Below are 8,407 nucleotides of genomic sequence, written 5' to 3' on the forward strand. Positions count from 1 at the left end.
AAAGAAGCTAAATATTCAAAAAACATCTTTGGGGGCACCTGGGTGACTCAGTCGGTTGAGCTGGCTTCAGCTCAGGTCATGACCTCGTGGTTTGTGGGTTCGAGCCCGGTGTCAGGCTCTGTGCTGACAGCTAGCTCAGAGCCTGGAGCCTGTCTTCAGATTCTATGTCTCTCTCTCTCTCTGACCCTCCCCTGCTCATGATGTCTCTCTCTCTCTCAAAAATAAATAAAACATTAAAAATATGTTTTTAATCTTTGTTCCCTATAGATGTACATATATGAATTTTTATGCTCTATTTTTTGTGTATTTCTCACTTTCATTATTCATTTTTGGGACTTAAGTGCATCTACCAAATGGTACCATAAACATTAAAGTAGATTACTTCACTTTACCTTTTATGAGATTATTATACTTATCAACCGCTATTTGAAATCTTAAATATGAGCAAGTTATCCTTAGCTAGTTAAGCAGAGTTTCAGTGAATGCAGTTGAAAGTGTACACACTGAGATTTGAGCAAATTGCTTCTCTGAGACTTCATTTTTGTTTGTAGAATAATAATATTGAACACATAAGGTGGATGTTGCTACATATATAGAGTTCATTTGACATGTTGACAATAAGCATTAATTTACCGTTAACATGATGATGGTGGTGATGATGATGATGATGAAGCTACCAGCAAGTGTCCTTATTAGGTCTATAAGCATGGGTACATAAGCCACAGTTCGTGTCTGTGTACATTTACTTTTTAAGACGATACTGCTTTTGCCCTCTTGTGGCCACCTTCCACTCTTCATCTGTTTCAAGATGTCTCCCAAGACAGCTTAGGCCTTCTCTTGTGTGAAACGTCTATGAACTACTCCTTGAGAGTAAACTTAAAGTATGTTGCTTGCATTTATATCATGTACAAACTTCGGCGGTGAATTTTGTAACATTTCATTGCAATTTTTGTCCCTATATCAGCCTGCAACTCTTTTAAGGTAAGCAACTACATCTTATTTCCAGGACCTAAACAGTGCCAAGCACATAGTTAAGGCTTCAATAGTTTGTTTTCTTGTTTATTGATTTCTTTTTTTATGAATGAAGTAGTGAAAGAAAGAAGGAATGATTGTCAGAAGATGCTCTGTTATCTAGGAGGTATATTATAAATGCTTAGTTAAGCACATTGAAGTTACTTCTTCTAGTAAGTTACAGGAAACTCTTAATGAAACATGAGACTCATTGATGTGCACACAGTCTTAAGAATGAACTTTCTGATAATTCATATAGTTTCATATATAGTAAGTAAAAGTTAATCAATGTCAGATTTTACTCTATATTTATATAATCTTTAATTTAAGAAAAGCCATATCATCCCCAGTTGTTACAAACATTAAGGATTTTAATATTTAGAGTGAGACTAGCTTTCTCCCATAAATCTGCTTTCTCATATTTAAAGAGAATGTCAAAATTTTAACTTTGACTATCATCTTACAGATTCAGTTAAAGTGTGGCCCTTAAAATCATCCCAAGTTTTGAAACTAATAGAAGAGGATTAAAAATCTAGTAATTTGAATCTCTTTTGGTCAGTCTCTTGATGTTTCTTTAAAAATAATTCCCTTTGACTACAATATCTGCACTTTCAGTCCTTTTTTTCCCACTAAAAATAAGAAAAATCCCTGGTGACAGTTACAGAATCATCCACGAGGGGGCAAACGTGCCTTATGTACACACTGAGGGGGAAAATTAGCCTTCATACGCTGCTTACATTGGAGGGGAAAAAAATGGAAGTGAAGTCAACAATGAGATTTGGTCCAGATTAGAAACAAAACACAAAACAAAAGAAAACTACATATCTCTTTGAAGAGAAAATGTTTTGTTTAATTTCTACTTCTTATGCTTATTTCCAATGCTAAAGGAAGTACATCTGCAAGTCAAAGCCAGGTGTAACTTGATAGCACTTGAAACACTGCAAGTTCTGTTATACTTATTTCTATACCAGCAATTTTAAATTTAAAGAAGTTTTGTAAAATGGATTTCTGAAAGACTTATCAAAAATGCACACCTCACTTTAGATAATGCCATTGACTTAAGGGCCAAGAAATTACAGTCAGGAATTCGGCTGAAAGAAACACTGTATTCCTTTGGGACCATCTGAACCATGGGGTTCTGGTTGTGTTTGCTATTAACACACCACTCTGAGTCAGCATTTTCAGCTCTTGTGATCCAATATATAGTTAAAATCAAGTGTAGTGCTCAAGGTCTAATTCCTCAACTCCCTGCTTAGCCCTATTATACTAATTATAATATACTAGTATATTATACTAGTATACTAGTCCATCATTAGAATCACTCCTTTGTGTGGACTCTTGAAGTCCCTTGGCCCTCACTCTCAGCTGTATTGGCTGTGCAAAATGCCAACCCTAGCAAAATAGAACCTTATGCCAATTCAGTATCTATGCCAAACAGCTAAATATGGCTGGAGAAAAAGAAGCAATCTTGCCAACTGGGTTCATTTAATTTATAATGACTAACCCTATGCTAGCTCTTAGTACTTACCAGAAAACTGACTACTCAATCAATTTTCTTTCCCTCTTTACGAGGCAACATTTTCATAACTTTTCTTTCCTTACATCTCCAACACCTATTCCTTTTTCTAAATTCTCAGATGCTTATTATTCTACTGACAGTATAGGTAGAATCAGAATAGAATTTCCACAAACTCCAACATCAAGTCTACCAATCTACTTGAGCCTATCAGAAACATAGGCTCTGCCTTCCTTCTTTTAGCAGAAGAAATATTTGTCCCTGATCTCTGACCAAACCCTGCACTCTGCACTGGATCCCTCCCCTTACCTAAACAGGGATTTCTCTTCTATTGTGTCTCTTTTCTCCCACATCATCAATTATTCACTCGCTACTAGATGTTCCCATCAGTGTACAAAGATGTAATACCTCCCATTTTAAAAGGAAAAATTAATGCACCTTGGCTCTGCTTCTCTTTATTGCAAACCACTCAAAACAACTTAATGTTTCCACTTCTTTTCTCCCATTTGCTGATTTTTGTCCTCTCTGTTATACAGAAATATTCTTGTCAAGGCTGTTAATTATCTCTATGTTTCCAAATCTTACACTAAATTATCAGTTCTCCTCTTACTCAATCTGCTAGCGTCATAGCACTAATAAGCACTCCCTCTTCCTTCTAAGATCTTCCCACTTGACTTCTGGGATGATTGTTCTTATCTCTGCTGACTTGTTGTACCCTTTGCTGGATCTGCTAGATAACTGCAGTGTCCCATTGCTCAGTCCCCCAGCATCACCTATTCTCTGACTTTGCTTATTTCCGAAGTAATTTCATCTGGTCTAAAGACTAAATACTATGACGATTCACAGATTTTCCATTTTAGCCATGGTATTTCTCTCCCTGAACTTCAGACCACTATATCCATTGTCTATTCCATATCTCTGCTAAGACCTAACAGACATCACAAATTTAACATGTCCCAAAGCAAACTTCTAATCCCTTAAAGGTTTCTGTTGGCCACTGTCCAAAAAAGACCCTACATGATTTGTTACTCATCTACCTTTCTAACCTCATCTTCTAACAATTTCCCCCTTTGAATGATTCAAATTCACTACAAACTAGCCTTTTAGTCTGGAACATATAGAGTATAAGCCCACCTTCCCTACATACGCCTAACCTCATTTTCAATGTACAACTGACCCTTGAACAATGTGGGGGTTAGGGATGCCAATACCCTCTGCATTGCAAAGTCCGTGTGTAACTTTTGATTCCCCTAAAACTTAACTAATAGCTTCCGGTTGACTGGAAGTCTTACTGATAACAAACAGTCAATTAACACATATTCTGTATGTTATATGAATTAAATATTATATTCTTACAAAGTAAGCTAGAGAAAATGTTAAGAAAATTAATTAAGAAAATCATAAGAGAAAATGCATTTACAGTACTGTATTGCAAAAAATTCACCTATAAGTGAACCCACACAGCTCAAACCCATGTTGTTCAAGGATGAACTATATTCATATAGCATGTTCCCACACTTCTTCCAACTCTCTGCTCAAATGTCCAGGGACCCTATATAATTGCCCCCACCATTGCATTATTATACTGTTCCTTCATGGTCCTTCTCACCAACAAAAAAGCTATATTTATCTGCTTATTGTCCTGTTCTACTGGAACATAAGTTCCATAAGGAAGAGATTCATCTGTTCACTTCTTTATCTCCAGTTTCTAGAATGGGACGTATTGGACTCGCCATCAATACATGCTGAATAAATATCAACCTTCTGCAGACCAAATACAGTTCACTGAAAACTATGTTTAAGTAAAATTTAAATTTTTTATTAGCCTAAATTGGATTTGAGGAATTGAATGTTCCTTTTCATGGAAAAATGGATAATTATAGAAACATAATTCTTTTTTTAATTTTATTTATTTGTTTATTTATTTATTTATTTATTTATTATTTGAGAGACAGAGAGAGACAGTGCTAGCAGGGGAGGATCAGAGAGAGAGGGAGACACAGAATCCGAAGCAGGCTCCAGGTTCTGAGTTAGCTGTCAGCACAGAGCCTGACGCGGGGCTTGAACCCACGAACTGTGAGATCATGACCTGAGCCGAAGCCGGATGCTTAACCAACTGAGCCACCCAGGCGCCCCAAAACATAATTCTTTATAAATACTATTTAGTAATCCATTCATTGCAATAGAAAAGTTTTCGTTAAAAAGTACTTTCTGCAGAAGGGATTTATTGGTTTGCTCAGTCAGATTCTTTAAAAGACTTGAAGTTAAAAAGATTTAAAGAGCATCTAAGTAGTTTGTTTTACTTCATGACTTCATAATGATGACAAACAAAACAAAGGTTTACTTGAGAATTACTTATACCATGCTGTTGAATGTATCATATGCTGTTTACAAAGCATTTTACTTAAGCAATTATACATTTCACAATTAAATATAAAGTTCCAGTCACAGAATTCTCCCTGTATTATATTGATCTGGTATTATATGTCAAATTCTTACCAGTAAAAAAAACGAGGTGAATTCTTAGCAATGTCTAAATAAACAGTTTCTGTTCTGTTTGTGCTGCTTTTTCTTCTTTCAGTTATATCTGCTAATACTATTCATTATCTAATACTCATCTTCATTCAAATGATTGTTACCTTGTACTCTTGTATCAGTACTTTCATACTATGCAGGAAATCTTAGTCTATCTATAATTATTTGAATGCAACTTTTACTATAACTATAACTTTGCTACTCTTGAATTACATTTGTACATGTTTTACATGATATGTTTCAATGGCCTCATTGAAAGAGATGTTTTTCATAAAATTTTAAAATTTCTGTAGAGCATTTCAACAGAAGCTGAGCAGCCGCCACCACACACACACACACACACACACACACACACACCTTTATAGAAATTCTCTTTCTAATCTTTCTTATAAATCAAAATTATCTGAAACAATATTGATTGTCATGTACTACATGCCCAATTCTTTTCCCATAAACCAAATTTCCAGCTTTAGGCAGACTCCTATGGAGTGATGAGAGGAGACCTGGCAAGTCAGTGGCTGACAGATGCTGGAGCCAAGTCACCCTGACAACTCCTCTCCATAATAAATCGGAGAAGCTAATCTCTGCTAAATTGTTAATGGCTGTTAATGAGATACTCTATACTCAGTTACCCTTCTTTGACAGTGTATTTGCATTTAAATGAGCCTCTTCTGGAACAACTCTCTAACCCAAAGGACTGGTTCCACTGCCTATGGCTTCAGGGATACAGGGCCTCTGGTTCTGGTTTCACATTGTCCCTGGCTGAGACTCATGATATCATTAGGCCATTTGATCTCTAATTCCAGGATATCAGAAAGGAAGAACTGCAGAACTCAAAGTCATGATCAAAAGATTATTTTTTTAAAAGACTGTTCAATGAAAAGTCATAGAGTAAAAAAATGATCTTTCACTTCACTCTGTCTTCTACTCATGAAGTATCTGGTATAGTGGTGTATGTCAAGTTCTGAGAAGACAGATTCAAGCTCTGTATGTTGACATGAAACATTTCTTATTTATTTTTCCTTTTCCTTCTAGTTCCCTTATACCTCATGTCATGGTGTAGTACCTGAGCAGTGTGTTTCTGCCATTTTATATTTTGAGTTTTTGTCTTTTCCCTAGCACCATCACCACTGATTCTCTACCATAAGTAAAAACACCTGACAAGAATACTTTGATAAATGAAGGAACATAAATTATCATGAGAAACCGTCTATACCTCCAGTGAGTCTGGCTTCATAGAATGGAAATTATGCCATATACAACAGAATATGTTCTAGGACTGTCCCAAGTTGCCACACTTAATCTCCACTGCCTCAGACAAATTGAAGCAAAAGATCAAACATCTACTTTTACTCTTGGTGACAAGCCAATGTAATAACCATTGTTCTTATTTCAAAAACGATACAAAATCAAATTGTGAATAAAAGGATCTGAGCTCAGATCTGTTCAACTATAAAACCCCTGAACTTCAGAGTCATCTCAGTCTTCTGGTTCCCTCACCTCTTCTTCCTCCTTGTTCTGAACACTATATGGACATTTACCTCCAGCACCTGATATCTTTAGCATATTCTGTAACTAAATTATAAATTATCAAGCACAGGATTTAGCATATTCTCTCTTCCAGGTATCTAAAACTTTAAAAGAAGATGGAAGCCTGCCCCAATTGCCAAGGGTTAACACTTATCAAGCATGAGCTCCCCCCAATGCCTGCACTAGGCAATTTCACATCATTTCATAATACCCTCAAAAAAAAACTTTCGTGAATGTGATCCTAACCTCCTTTTTACCATGGTTGCCTTTAACAGTCTGGAGCAGTTTATTTAACTCTTCTTAAAATAACACTTTTAAATTCATACATATAATATATATAACTTGGAAATTATCAATTTTAAATGCAGTTATTAAAATATTTTAAAAACCAAATTTGATATAGAAATATACAAGTGCATTTATAAATTCACTAAATAACAAGATGTAACAGTGGTTTATTACACTACTATACTTAAAAATAGTGATGTGCCAACAATTCTTATACTGCTATATAGGTACACTGGAATTGAACAGTTGAGCAAATGGATGAAAGATTGTTGGAGTCATGTTTCTTACTATTGTTGTAGAATTTATAAGTTAGCAAGGGGAAGAAACTAAAATGATCTGTGTGTTAATGGATTACACTTGAAAACATTAGAATGAACTCATATTTAGCTCAATAAAAGTATAATAGCTATGTATAGAAATATTTATAGGTATGTACACCTATCTATAGTAAAAATATATGTTAGTAAAAACATATATTTCTGCACAATTAGCCTAAAAAATGATATCCCCTTAGCAACCACCATACCGTAAGCCCAGATCTTGCTTTCTATTACCATTTTCCAATAAAAAGGAATCAGGACTTCTTGGAGAAATGATGATTCTAGGCTTGGGCAGGAAATATACAAGATGGGCCTGGAGCACCTTGTAATGCCAGAAAGTAAAAAAGTAATAACATACACGTACTCACATCAAAGGGGATAAGTCAAAGGAGCATAGAAGCCAACAAAAAGAGCTCCCAATGGATAAAACTTTAACAATTTGAACAACAAAATAAAATAGATTTGTATTATGATCCAAAGTATAAAGTTAGTATGCACAAATAAAATATATTAGATAAAAAATATTAAATAAGACAAAAAAGGTAATGATTTGATTGTACCATCAGAATAATGATTTTGAGATACCTACAAAAACTGAAATAGGAAATTATCTGGGACTTCTGTTGGTGACAAAGTCACAGGTACTCCTAATATTATTGTGGTTCATGGCCTGCATTTATATTTAAAGGAAATTCTAAATGCTAAATTTCAATTATGGATTAGTAAAACTAAAGATGTAATATTCCCATCCAGATTCTACATACCCTTCCATACAGAATAAGAACTTCCCACTCTATGGTGATAGTAATGGCCTAATTTTATAAATTTATGGCTGAGATATAAATTAGGCTGCTGCAGCTTCCAAAAAGCATGCATTCTAGGACCAAGAATTCTTAATGATATTTGTTGGAATTACGTTTGCCTACACTACCTCCCGATTTTGGAACTCCTAAACAGAGGGATGGGAGCTCTTCATGGATCAAATTTGCTTCCCTGGCCTTATGCAATGCAATGTTTATGCGGCTGTTCAAATCCACAAGGTAAGGCTGGATTGTACCTAGTGACAGTAATTCCAAAAGTAAGCTAACTGAGGAAACTCCATTCACACTGAACTCTAGTGTCAAAGAACATCTCTACTTGGGAATGACTTAACAGGGGGAGAAAGAAGCACTGTCTTTGCTGTAAAGAGAGCAAATCCTTGGTCCTT

Source organism: Suricata suricatta, chromosome 15, assembly GCF_006229205.1.
Source record: "Suricata suricatta isolate VVHF042 chromosome 15, meerkat_22Aug2017_6uvM2_HiC, whole genome shotgun sequence".
In the NCBI taxonomy this organism is placed as follows: Eukaryota; Metazoa; Chordata; class Mammalia; order Carnivora; family Herpestidae; genus Suricata; species Suricata suricatta.